Source organism: Nyctereutes procyonoides, unplaced genomic scaffold, assembly GCF_905146905.1.
Source record: "Nyctereutes procyonoides isolate TBG_1078 unplaced genomic scaffold, NYPRO_anot_genome, whole genome shotgun sequence".
In the NCBI taxonomy this organism is placed as follows: domain Eukaryota; kingdom Metazoa; phylum Chordata; class Mammalia; order Carnivora; family Canidae; genus Nyctereutes; species Nyctereutes procyonoides.
Window position 1 is genome coordinate 1,063,538 of NW_026575113.1, and position 14,358 is coordinate 1,077,895.

General features: G+C 44.5%; 1 protein-coding gene across 3 annotated transcripts in view; it reads left to right on the forward strand.

Annotated features, from left to right (window-relative positions):
- Positions 1-14,358, forward strand: part of TC2N (tandem C2 domains, nuclear) — a 70,599-nt gene continuing 56,241 nt past the window's right edge. Inside the window, exon 1 of one of the 3 annotated variants that reach the window (XM_055333692.1) lies at positions 1-43. The gene's annotated coding sequence lies outside the window, so the exon portion shown is untranslated. Of the gene's footprint in view, positions 44-2,420; positions 2,588-14,358 lie in introns of those variants that run through there. The other 2 variants (XM_055333694.1, XM_055333690.1) reach the window with 2 other exon arrangements.

A 14,358-nucleotide genomic window follows, 5' to 3' on the forward strand; every position in this document is an offset into this window, starting at 1 on the left:
GGGTGAGCCATGAGGGTCCCCAGAGAGGCGACCCGGCAAAGCAGTGAGTATTCTCGACTCCCCTCTCGACACACACGGAATCCGGTTTGCAGAAAGGTTTCTTCCTTGGGGGGCGGGGAACATGCTTTGGGGGAGCAACCGCCCACCCAGCTTTGGGTCAGCCGTTTGGTTCAGAGAGATGAACAGACGGTCCACGGACAAGATCGTTTCCTCAGGGGATCCCTGGGTGGCGCAGCGGTTTGGCGCCTGCCTTTGGCCCAGGGCGCGATCCTGGAGACCCGGGATCGAATCCCACGTCGGGCTCCCGGTGCATGGAGCCTGCTTCTCCCTCTGCCTGTGTCTCTGCCTCTCTCTCTCTCTCTCTCTCTCTCTCTGTGTGACTATCATAAATAAAAAATTAAAAAAAAAAAAGATCGTTTCCTGAGGGATTATGCTGCCCACGAGATGACACGGGAGTGCAGTGTGACCGGTGCCTGTGAGCAGGTGAACAAGGTGATGAAATAGGTTAGATTGTCAAGATTATTAAGATGTGTCTATTCTACGTGACAAAAATTCTTACGAACATCTTTAGATACATATTTGAAATGTCCTGCAATACGCCTCTGCTTACAAACATTACACACCTTGAAAGAAAACAAAATCAATGTCAGGTGAAAATTTTCTTTCTTTTTGATAGTTTGTACTTTGAAAACACTTTTTTTTTTTAACTGATGGATTGACTCAGAGCGTGAGTAGGGGGAGGGGCAGAGGGAGAGCAAGAAAGAGAAGCCCCGGCAGACGGCAGACGTGGCGCTGAGTGTGGAGCCCTGCATGGGCCCCGATCTCACGGCCCTGAGACTATGACCTTAGCTGACGCTGAGTCTGGCTCTCAACCCACTGAGCTCCCCGGGTGCCCCAGATATACTTTGTACCTTGACATGCAATGATTTCTTTTCTAGAAAAAAAAAAAAAAAAGCAAACATTTGTTAAAGCTCTTCATTATTTTGGAACTGGCTGATGCTCATCAACCACAAATACACCAATTTTTTTCTTATTGGTATTTTGTTCTCGAATTTCTTACTGCCTGTATTTAACAAATGGCTGATATCTTCATTAGAATCCTTGCATCTTGAAAGAGGAAAGAAAACCAAAAAACCTAGAGGCTTCGGGACAAAGGGAACATGTAGATGCAGGATTTATCCCCTTGGTAGCTCTTGGGTTGACAGTGCCAGTTAGAGTCTTTGACTTGCTGATGCCTCCTCACTAAGAATCTTTGCCTGCAGCCATCAGCGAAACAAATCATAGGCATGAAAAAACTGGTTTCAACCCTGGAAGCATTTACCAAAGTGCCATCTTTGGTGTCTTCTCACCAAGGGGAGTTACATGGTCACAGGCAGCATTAACAGCATTCCTTCCTCCCTTCCCTCCCAATAATGTAAGATGAAGGTAGCGCTAAGACACGTTGATGGCAAACGTCGAGGGCATTATGACACCAATGTATAAAGGTTAATTAATCAGTGATGTAGGGCCAGAGAGTCATTGTATAGCCTGATGTCATGTAAAAGCAGTTTTTATTTGGGGAGGATTGTTTTGGTTTCAACCTCATCTTTTCTCTAATTCCTGCTGCCCACCCTCCTGCGGAAGGCACATGACATGGAAACCAGGCTCATATAACGAGATAGTGACTCTACTTTGAAACAGGTGCCTTGAGTTCTTCTGTATCTTAAGGTACAAACCATGTGTGGTTTATCTGTCAAGAGGAGCATGGATTGCTGTTCTATTTGTGAAATATAACGTCCCCTGCTCTTTAAAATTTTACCGAAAGAGCCAATCATGGATGTGACGCCAGGCCATGGCCTTTGCACAGAACTTAGCCCTTCACGGGGCTAAGTCCCCGTGAAGGGGACTTGTTGTCTTATGGTTTGGTTTGGTTTCTGTCTGGTTCTGCACTGAAAAATACCCCATGGAGATTTGCACCCCACCCCCGGCATTTCCACGCAGCATTTTGCCCATCTTTCAGAACAGCAGACTTATGCACAGTCAGGTAATGCTGCTGGATTTTTATGTGCAAAGGCACTATTGACTTCATAATCTCCTTCTTCCCGTAAAATCATGGCTGGTCCAGAGGATCTCTTCAGCCCAGAATTGATGCAGAGGTGGGGACAGCTAGATACCCCTGCTTCTTGCTTTTTCTCTGTTGGGACTTTGGAATGCATTTTCTTCTCGGGATCCTCTGTACCGTTTTTAAAAAATTCCACGACCCCATTTTTCATCATAAAAGCCAAGACATTTCGCAACTGGGTGGTGAAAAGCTCCCAGGTAGCCTGCGAGGATTGGAGGACAAGAAGGCACACCTAAAAGGAGTGGGCGGTCCCATTGGAGCAACATCTCCAGAGGGGGCTGGGTTCCTTCCTGTTGACACCAAGCCAGGGCTCCGCAGACACTCGGGGCCCACAACCTGCTCTGCCGCCCGTCCCTCCAGCTGCACCTGCGTCTTGGGGACTGCATCCAGCCTCATTCTTAATTTTCACCAGGTTTCATTCAGCTCGCCAGCAACCTGCTGAAGGCTGAGGTGGGAAGGAAGGGGAGGATCGTGCTCTTGGGGCAGGTTAGCTGGTTGCTCCTTGGGAGGTTGAACCACGTCCTTGCAGAGCTTCTCAGTTGAGGTCGTGGGCTTGGGGGAGGAGTTCTTTGCCTCTCTCCCTTCGCTTCCCATTTCTTCCTCGTCCTGTCTTCTTCACCTCCACCCCCACCATCAGATCTCCAACCCAAAGTCAGAGGGAGGCAGTCAGGGTGGAGTCCCATCCAGGAGAGCACAGTGGCAGCCTAGGGGCAAAGTCCAGCTCTTTCAGCCCCTCTTGTGTCCTCTTCACAGCCACAGAATTTCTCCCCAGTTCCAGAACATTCCTTCCTGAATAGAGCCAAGACTTGCTCCCCGCCCCTCCTTCTCCTATTATCGTTGCTCACACACACACACACACACACACACACACACACACACACACGCGGAAAGTGTCTTCATCTGGTGAGCTGACCCTGAGTCTTCCTTGTGGCTGCTCTTCACGAGGATTCTTCCTCAAAGTTTCTTCTGATTTCCGGTGTCTCCATTCTAGGGTCAAGTTCCTTAATTCCAACACCCCTTGCCAGGAGCCAGGCCACCCCCACCCCTGCTCATTCCCAGAAATACATTTAAAAATTTTTTTAATTTATTTATGTTTAAAGATTTTTTTTTTTTATCCATGAGACACAGAGAGAGACAGAGAGAGAGAGAGAGGCAGAGACACAGGCAGAGGAAGAAGCAGGCTCCCTGTGGGGAGCCCGATGGGGAACTCGATTGCAGGACCCCAGGTCACGACCTGAGATGAAGGCAGATACTCAACCACTGAGCCACCCAGTCATCCCGAAATGCATTTTTAAAAAAATCTTTCTAGCCCTCTCTTTGTCCCTCGTCCACCATGGCATCTGGTGGCTGGACATAGTGCCTGTGTTCATCACGAACTCTGGGAAAAACTGGAGTCCCTTTAAATATAGGGCAGTGCACAGTGTCAAGAGACCAGGGCCCCTGGGCCAGCGACAGCCCAGCGCTTGATTTGTAAACATGGGCTGGCACTGTGTACAATCTGTGTATTCACAGATTACAGAATTATTCACCCAAACTATTCCAAGATGGTGCATAGGGATGTGTGGGGGGGGGGGGAGGCTTCAGTTTTTTTGTTGCTTTTTAGTGTCAGAGGTAGAATTTGCTGATTCATCAGGTGCATACAACGCCCTGCGCTCATCCCACCTCGGGCCCTCTTTAACGCCCATCACCCAGTGACCCCATCCTCCATGACCTCCCTCCAGCGACCCTTGGTTCATTCCATATACTTGAGTCTTTTAGGGGTGCCTGGGGGGCTCCATCTGCCCTCGGCTCAGGTCACGATCCCCAGGACCCAGGATCGAGCCCCATGTCGGGCTCAGCGGAGCATCTGCTTCTCCCTCTGCCTCTCAAAATAAATTTTTTTTTAAGAGTCTCTTAACGGTTGCCTCCCTCTCTTTTCATCTTATTTTTCCTTCCCTTCCCCCATGTTCATCTGTTTTGTTTCTTCACTCATACGTGGAAATTGAGAAACACTGGGTGCTTTTATGGACAGGAGCCTTTGGTTGGACTACCGTATATCCCTGCAAGCCTCAGCCGCATCTCACTTTTTCATGGTGCAGCTGATGTTTGGCGGTGACCTAGAAAATGACCAGGAATTCCTCAAGCTTGGGAAGGGAAGGGTGCTGAGGGGACCTGTGTGGCCTGAGCAGAGGGCGAGGTGACGCGTGTGCAGCAGGGAGTGACAGAAGCCGAGACCGGGTTAGTACATCCGGATTCATGTCATCGAGCTCGCACCTCGTCGTAGAAGCCAGCTCTGCATGTGACCCCGGTCCCCGGCGGAGGTGCTACCCAGTGCTCTCGGGTAGAAGGCTTCGCATGCTTAATAAATTAGGGAATCTGAATCTCCTCTTTAATGATTCATGCTTGACATTAGAAGATCAAAGGCTCTGAAAAGTTCTGCAATGAAAAGGAAACATTTAATTTTGTATAAAGGTCAACCAAACTTCTTTGCAAGGGACACATCTCCCCCACTAGAACCACCACCAACACCCCCAGGAACAATTTTCTCTAGAGCTGGGGACTTGCTGTTGCCTGCTGTGGGAGCTATGGCAGGGCTCTTAGTTCCCATTGTTTTGCTTCTTAATTAGGAAAGGGACATGGTCTAATTTTTAGCAAGATCATTTTGGAAATGGTTTGTGGAGATGAGAGAGAAGTCAAGAAAATCGTTGCAGTTGTTCCCTCCCAACGGATCTGTCCGAAGAGTGAAGCTGACTGTAGTTTCTCGCTCGAGATGCTTGATGACGTACACTGTGGCCACGGGTTAAGGTTCAAACACCTGAGTGTGGTTGAACGAGCCTTCCAGGGCCGGGCCCTGCCTGTGCATCCAGCTCCACCTCCCATCACCTGCCCCCCTTTATAACCAATTCTGAAACCCCCCCCCACTGAAACCGGAAAGGCTTGTGCCCTCCCTGCAGGTGTTCAGGTGAGAGCAGTCCTTCTTGGCGTGTCCTCCCTTCACCCCTGGCCAGACGCCTGTCTATGGATCGGTATTCACCCTGGAGGCCAGTCCCTCTGGGAGCTCTCCAGACCCAGGCCTGACTCGGTGGCTGCACTGCCCGCCCACCCACCCCGGTCCTGTATAGAGAAGGTGGCTCCTTGTGCACGACCCGCGTCTCTCAGGCTGTGATTTACTAGGTAAATTTCCAAACTGCAAACACTTTTTAGGCTACATCGCATGGCTCATCAGTCTAGACTTAAGGGCTGGCACCCAGCCTGCCATAAGGTGGGTGTTGTTGTCATTTGAGGGAATGTGATCATGGAAACCGCTAGAGAAAATGGACAAAAAAAGGGAAAAAATTCAGGGGCATTGCAGTAGTTGGAGTCAGTAGGGTCTTGGTGACCTATGGAGTGTGGAGCCTAAAGGACCCCTGAATCGGGCTATTGAATACTTCAGGAGGAGGGGTGTTGGTGGTGGAGGAAGATGAATTCCATATATATATATATATATATATATATATTTTTTTTTTTACTGAGGTATAATTTACATACAGTGGAGTAAATAAATGCATAGATCTCCACAACACAGACATCTTGAACAGATGGAGTATGCTAAGCACGAGAAGGCTGTAAGACACCCAGCTGGAGGTGGTCTGAACATGGTTGGAAGTGTGTTCATGTTGGGGCGCCTGGGTGGCTCAGCAGTTGAGCGTCTGCCTTTAGCTCAGGGTGTGACCCAGGGGTCCTGGAATCGAGTCTCGCATCGGGGTCCCTGCAGAGAGCCTGCTTCTCCCTCTCCCCCTGCTTGTGCTCTCTTTTCTCTGTCAAATAAATAAATAAAATCCTTAAAAAAAAAGATAGAAGTGTCTGTGGAAAGAGAAAAGTTGGCACTGGAGATTGAGCTCTGGGGATCCTTCTGAGAAGCAGCCTTGGGGAGGTGGCACCATGGGGATGAGAAACCAGGAGACCCAGTCTTTGACCTAGATGATCAGATAGGTTCGGCCAGCCCCTCACAGAGAGTCAGTCACTTCCTTGAATGAGTGATGAGGTGCCTATCCCCAGATTATGGTCTGCACATAACACATACCAGGAAAGAATGCTAAGATAAACAAAAGTGACTCATAGCCTAACATGAAAACTGAAAATTGCCAATAACCATGCCACCTAGGAGCTTCCTGAAGCAGTAGAGTCATTTTCTAGTTAACCCATTAGGCAAATAAATGTTCTTGGTTGGAGGTTGGCATTCATTTTCTCTCCAAGTATACTGCATTTAATTAAATGTATAGGAAAAAAATCTGTTGGCCTAAGGAATTATGGTAGTGTGGCGGGAGGAGCTCTAATCTGGAAGTCTAGACATCCTGGGTTCTTTTTTCCAGCTCTCTCTGGAAAAAGAGAACTCGTCTAGGTTCTCTTGACATAAGGCAAGTCACGCAGCCTCTCGGACACTGAGAAACTTCTTTGGCAACCTATAGAAAACTTTAACCCTGAATCCTGTATTTAGTTAACTCCCTTTTTTTCTCTTTTTTAAAAGATTTTATTTTTTTTTTTTTGAGAGAGAAAGAGAATTCAAGCATGAGTGGGGAGGAGAGGCAGAGGGACAAGTAGACTCCTGGCTGAGTGGGGAGCCTGACTCGGGGCTTGGTCCCATGATCCTGAAATCATGACCTGAGCCAAAATCAAGAGTTAGCTGCTTAACCTACTGAGCCACCAAGGCACGCCTGCTCACCTCTTCAACAAATTTTTATTCAGCTTCTACTCTGTTCTGGCTCTGACCTGGATAAGAATCCCTGTTTTCACAACTCTTTTCCATGGCCCCTGACCAGATAGCCGTCACTTTCAATTCAAAGCATAATTCTTTATGGCAGAGGATGGAAAAGTAAGGTGGACACCACTCAGGTTCATATATATATATATATATATATTATATATATATATATATTTTTTAAATTTATTCACAAGGGACACACAGAGAGAGGCAGAGATATAGGTAGAGAAACAGGTCACCTGCAGGGAGGCCAATGAGGGACTTGATCCCAGGACCCTGGGGATCATGACCTGAGCCAAAGGCAGACTCTCAACCCCTAAGCTCCCCAGCTGCCCCCCAACTCAGGTTCTTTATAGGAATTTTGCTCTTAAATTCAGACACCTAGGCGTAATTGTATTATTCTGGTGAGGCAGGAGAACCACTGGGATTGGAGCTGAACAGAGCTGGATTTGGGTTCCCATTCTGCCACTTACCAGCTTGTGACCTGGGGTCAGTTGCTTAGGTTTTATGAACTTCATTTCCTCATCTGTTAAATGGAAATAATGCTCCCTTCTTATTTTGAGAAATAAGATGATGCACGTGGAAATGCTTGGCGCTTCTCTTCCCTATTATCCTAGCAAGTAGCAATTGTCCATGTCTTTCTTCACCTCAAATATTCTAAATATCTAAGCCATTTGCCTGAGCCACGACTCAGTTTATAAACAGTTATTGGAATTTGGAGGATCAGAGTGATCCCATTTGCTTCAGCATACCCTTAGCAATTTCCATTTCATTTCAGACTTGAAATCATCTTCACTTTCTTTTTCTTTTTAAAGATTTGTTTGTTTATTTATTTGAGAGAGAGCATGCAAGCATAAGAGCAGGGGCAGGAGTGGGGAGGATGGCATGGGCAGAGGGAGAGGGAGAGGAGAGAGAAAATCTCAAGCAGACTCCTTCCTCCCTCTGTCTCTCCTTCTCTTTTTTCACCCCCTCTCCTTTTCTTTCTTCCCCAAACTTATCTCAAGTATTTTTTATATACCAGGTCTTGTGCTAGATCCTTAATCCCAAAAGAGCTTGTGCTTCTTTCTCCTTGGACGTCCTTCAAAGACTCATCTCTCTCTTGTCTTTCTTACTCATCTCCTTACTTTTTTTTTTTTTTTTTTGCTTTGGTTCTTCCTTCTTTCCTGCCTCTCTGTTTTCTCCTTTTGAAGGGGGTCTTTGTTTTATTGGTAACCCAAAACCCAGCTGTGGTCTCCTTGGTCGATGAGGTCTAGTTATTATTGCCTTGAACTCCTCATTCCATGCCCTATGGAATTCCAGAGCCCTTCCCAATTTCTAAAAATTCCCATGGGAGGCGGAGGGGCTTTTATTTTCATGGCTACCTCAGACTCCAAAAACTGAACTTCTCTTGAATTCGCTTGGTTGACAGGCCTTTTTATTATGAACCCAGTCCCTTGCTGAGTTGACCCTGACATAAAACTCTGCTTCTTGATTTGATTTCCACAAAAACAAGATGAGAAAACACTTTAGTGGATTGAACAGGGCCCTCCCCTCCATTCATGTCCACTTGAAACACCAAAATGTGAACTTATTTGGAAATAGGTTCTTTGGATATGTAATTAATCAAGTGAAGATGAGGTCGTATTGGACTAGGTTGAGCCCTAGATCCAATGACTGATGTTCTTATAGGAAAAATAGAGGGCATTCAAAGATACACAGAGAGCAAGAAGGGTGAATATGAGGCAGAGCTGGAATGACGTGGCCACAAGCCAAAAAAGCACCTGAGATTTCCAAGAGCCATCAGAAACTAGAAGGGGCGAGGAAGGATTCTTCTCTGGAGCCTTCAGAGGGAGATTGGCTCTGCTGACACATTGATTTTGGCCTCTGAGCCTCCAGAAATGTGAGAGAATAAATTTCTGTTGTTTTCAGCCAAGTCTGTGGTACTTTGCTACACAGCACCCCTGGGAAGCTAACACAAACACTACTTTCATTGGGTGTGTAGTCAGCTTTACCGAGGAGTTGAGTGAGAGGGGAGATGAGACAGAGGAATACACACTTTAGCTCTCTGTCCCTGCTGTTTCACTGGCTCCCTCTTCCGTGCTCAACCTGCCTCCGCGTCCCTTCTGCCCACAAAGTCCCCAAACTCCAAATCCACTTAACCCTATGATGCAGAAGCCTAGCTCTCAAACTCAGCCCCCAGCTGGCCATTCAGGCCAAAGTCCTTTCTGGTGCTCAGCTGCATGAAAATATGTTGCAAGGACTAGCAGCCCCTCTCAGGAGGGAGGGGATTGAAAAAGCCACCCCTATTCCCCTTTTGGGAGACATTTCTTTTCCATTTCCTGTTCTTCAGCCTGCTAGAGACAGTGGGGTGGCCTTCTTTACCTGCACTCACCCTTAGAATGCTCAGGGCATGGGTTGTAGAAATCAGAGGGATTTTTCCATCTGTGAGGACAGTGGATGCTGTCCCTGGCACCTTGGAGAGACAAGGAATGCCAGAGGTCGTCCCATCCTTGAGGAACGTTCCAGAAGACTGCCCTTAGTTTTCCTTCTTTCAGAGCTCTGTTCAGCTCTGATCTCTCCCATATTCTAATAACAATCTTTTACATTCCACTTCTTCCTCTTTTCTCTCTGTTTCCTCTTCTGTGTGTCTACTTTTTGAGAGCTTTAAAAATGCTGTCACCCTTAGTATTCTATTTTTTCATGCTTACAAATTTCCAAGACCTGTGGGGCAGTATTATTTTTTCCAATTTTTCATAGGAAATAAGGAAAACCAAGCCCAGAGGTGGAGTGAATTGCCCCAGATCAACTGTGTTTAAATGACAGAGCTTGCCATGCCTTTCTCAGAGTGGTGGTGAGGCTCAGCCATTAGCCTGGAAAAATCCATTTAATTTAGACTAGCCATCTCCTGGTTAGCATGAGAGCTCTGGATCCATAAGCTTGGTTTCCTTTAGATGCTCTCTGTTTTAAGAACTGATTTCTAGCCTGATTTTAAATTAAGTTTATTTAATGGTTTGAAGAACTCTGTGTTTTGACTCTGGTTTCAGAGAAATATTCTTACTAGGTTACACGAATATTTTGAAATTCAGTCCTTACTTTTTTTTATTCAATAAAAGTTTGCACAAACAATGCATCCCACAGGAGAAACTTATGCCAGATAGCAGATGTTTAACACGTTTGCTTCAGATATTGGAGTTCATGGCCTCTTGTGCTTGTTAAACCAAAAAATGTAAGAGCACAGAAATGATTTTTAATATCTGCAAGTGCTGCAAGGCCAGGCTGGATTCTGGGCAATTGCAACATTTCAACAACATTTTAGATCACAGGTTTTTCACGTGTGCATGTGTATGTGTATGTGTGTGTGTGTAGAATTTTTTTTTTACACAATCCAAGCAGACAGTTCAAGGAGGGGAAGCATAAGCTCTTTAGTTTTGACTCAATTTCAGTTCATTTTGGTTGATCTCTGCAGAAATGTTCAAAAATTTCCTTTTCTAGTTCTGATGTTAACTCTGACTTGTAATCACACAGCTGGGCCTGCCATTGATTAACCAACCATTTATTGGTAAGTCTTGGGGTTCAGAATGCCATCATACTGGTAATAGCCCTCGTCTGCTGGGGACTGACTGTGCCAATCATTATGCTGTGTGTTTGCTCGCATTCTGTCATTCAACCTTCACACCCATCACCTTCATGGCTATTATTTTGGTCTCAGCCAAATAGCTAGCCTCTTAGTGGGCTAGCCATCTCCCTGCCATTTCCACTCAACCCAACAGCTGGAGTGATCCAAATAAAAGTTAAATCTGTTCATGTCATTGCTCTACTCCAAAAATTCCAATGGCTTCTCAGCCTATTCAGAATAATAGCAGAAGTCTTTACAATGGCTCATGCTATCTCTTTTACCCTGAACCCTACCTATGCTCCTCTGTCCTTGGTTTCTCCTTCTTCCTCTCTTTCTCTTGCTCCAGTTGCTCTGGCCCTCTCACTGCTCCTTAAATATGCCAGACAAGTTTCTTCTGTATGGTTCATTAGTACAGCAGAGGTTAAAGCACACATATAATATTATGTCTATGAAAGTAGGAAAGTAGAATAATAATTTATTTCAAACAATTAATGATAAGATAGTGCTCTATTGATGGGGGTTTAAAAGAATACCTAAGGCCCCACAAGAACTTGTTTTTTTTTTTTTCAACAATCTTTGCTGTAGGAAATTTGGCCACAGATAACTTTTCCCTTATAAATGGAAGAAGTCAAAGTTAGTGGGCAAAGCATTTTTATCCCAATAGCATCCACTTATTATTGGGAGATTGTTTCATTTTCACCTACTACACGATGTTAAGGGTTGGGAGTGTTAAGTTGTGGACACCTAGTACCTGCAACTAACTTATTGAACTATTGAATGAGTAATGATACCCCAAAACTAAGGCCCCCTTGAATAGGTGGAAAATCAATAATTTCGGGAGATTTGTTTCAGATAATTGAGAATATACCTTTTGAAGCACTAAACCTTTAAAATAATATTAGTCATTCTGATGGCTTTTAAAAATAAAATATTATCCACTTTCTTGTCTTGGTAGCTTAACTATGCAATGTGTAAGTTTTTACTTGATAATGATTTAGGATTATCATTATAGACATGGTGGCTACTCTCTGCTGTATTATAATACAGTGTATAGATCTGTTTGCCCCTATATGGAATGGCCCCATATTCCATATTCCATTCCAATGGATTCAAGAAACCCTCATGTCTTCCTTGTAAAATTTTATGATAGGCATTTAGGAAGGGAAAAAGGAGTCACAAATGGGCAATTTCCATCCTGAGAGTTCTGTAGGAGCCTTAGCTGTGATGATGCCTCAGAAGAAAGGTTAAGTTTATGTGCTACTCATAAGTGAAAGGGCCACTTTCTTCACCATCATCTCCATCTTGTTGCTTCTGCAATAGCTCTAACAGCTCCAAAGCATTGGCCACTTTCGGAACTTGGGACCAGAGACACTTTGACACACTGTCTGGACCAAACAGAATAACCAAAGAGGATGGATGGGTGCTGGGCACAAGTTCCATTTACTTCACATCTTGTTTCTAGGAAGCTTATAGGAGGTTACAAAATTGTCATTCAGCCCAAAGATCCACTTAACCTGCCAATGTAAATCTTTATATATACACTCCACTATTGTGAAGTGATCTTAATCATTTTAATTCACACATAGTGCTTTAGTTTACAGAATGCTTTGATATTTTTTCTTTCACTCACTGAATATTTGTTTAATATCTATACCACTGTCCCATACATTATGGTTTGACATTAGAAGTGCAAAGATGAATATGCCCTGTCCCTCTTTATTTTCTTATTTTGATCATCATAATGACCCTGAGAGGTTGTTATTATTATCCTCATTTGCAGGAAAGAGATTGAGGCTCAGGGAGGTTATTGGGCTCAGAGAGGTTATTCCCTCAGTGAGGGAACTAACCAACCAACCAATTGGTTCCCCTCACCCCCGGCCCCCAGTACCTTCTGCTTTAAACAAATACTGAGAGGCAAGCATGCAAAGCAAATTAAAATGTATGCAAATCACAATCAAATGAACATACCAAAGACCCAGCTCCAAAGAATATTGTAGAGACCCAGTTTTTTTGAGAATTCACGTTAAGTGCCTTGTTTTTGGGTGACAGAAACTACACATGTGTTCACTTAGACAAAAGATGTAATTTGTGGATTTATAATCGGTATGGCTTATGTACTAAAACAGTGGAAAAAAACAGGGTACATCTTCTCTTGGGACTGAATGCAACCAAAAAAATCTAGTGCCTTTGAAACCTCTTATACCATTTTAACTTCTCTTGGAATATCTATATCATTCTCCTTTATTATATGTTGACTTTTCCCTTGGAGATATGGCCACCAATGGATCTTCTGTCACTAAAAAGAGGACTCTGTGCTCCTTCCTGGTTATGGTTTGAAAAAAAAAATTCTAGGGAAAGATTCTGATGGACGTTCGTTGGGTCAAGTGCTTCTTGTGAGCCAGTCAACTGACTGGGATGGTGGGGTTGTGGGGTGACATCATGGGAAAATATAGCAGTTACTGTGAGAAGTACATGTTTGGAGAGGGACAGGGTGGTTCTTATGATCAGAATATAAGTAGATATCCACTTTGAGCACCCTAAATTTAATCCACACATGTATTTTTTTTCTAAGAACTAACCTATTCAATTTTGGGAAAATAAATATTTTCTGGACTCCATCTCAACACTGTACTGTGTTTAAAGGAATTAGCACAATGCCAACAGGTATGAGCAGGAAAAACTCATGTAGAAAAGTTAAAGAATCCTTGTTACATTTAGCCAGTCCTGAGTAAAGAAGGAAGGCAGAATTTGGAGATGGCCCAGAGCAGTGAAAGCAAACTAAAGATAGGGAGATGGTGACTCTAAAGAACATAGAGAACGACAGTCCCAAAATGACATTGATTTTCAGGCTTGGATGAATCTTGGAGGAAATAGGAGGCAGGATGTAGAAACTCTTGGAGCTAGGAAGGTTATCCCTCTTTTGGCTACTCTTCTCATTTGAATAGGTAGATGCTGGGAGAAGTAATCTGCCCAAGGCACAACGCCTTAATTATCTTATCAGTAAAAATAATGACACCAACACTTGTTTATTCAGGGAGAGTATTCTTCTGAGGGAAATTGGGATAAAGTTACCAGAAATTGAACAGTACATTTTTTTTTCCTGCTGGGCCAACCTTTGCCAGAGAGTAGGTATAAATATGTAGATGGAGGATTAAGGGGAGACATGTGATAAAAATGGAAAATGCCGGGGATCCTGTGGTGGCGCAGCGGTTTGGCGCCTGCCTTTGGCCCAGGGCTCGATCCTGGAGACCCGGGATTGAATCCCACATTGGGCTCCCGGTGCATGGAGCCTGCTTCTCCCTCTGCCTATGTCTCTGCCTTTCTCTCTCTCTCTGTGTGACTATCATAAATAAATAAATAAATAAATAAATAAATAAATAAATAAATAAATAAATATGCCAGGAAAGGGGACAAAGGAAACGTTCTAACTTAATGGGTTTAGAAAGTATACTGTAAAGCCCTCACGATCTGTATAAAGCCAGTTTACTCAGGACAGTCCTAATCCTGTGAATCTTTTCCTGGTTTTCATATGCTGGGGTTGGCCACAACCTGAGGGCTGTCCCATGTAGCTGACCTCTTTTCAAAAGTCTTAGATCAGTGGAGTGGCCTTCCCAACATCAATTCTGTCCCATAAGTAGTAGCAGTCAGGTTTGGGGAATTGACTTTAACTGAAAAGGCAGCCCTTTTTAATAAAAATGTTATCTTACCCTCCATGCCAGTCACTGGTTCAAGAATGAGCAGGCCACCCAGTTCTGGCCAAAGAGATAGGAAGAGACATTTGCTGGCATTTGGAAAAGTTGATCTTTCAGGAGCAGTTTGGGGGAATTCATTCTATCCTCCTTATCTGAATTGAAGAAACAAGGTCTGATTGTCCCTGGAAGCCATTCTACAAATTTGATGGAAGTTGATTTAGGATAAAGCTTACATAATCTAGAGCAGAGC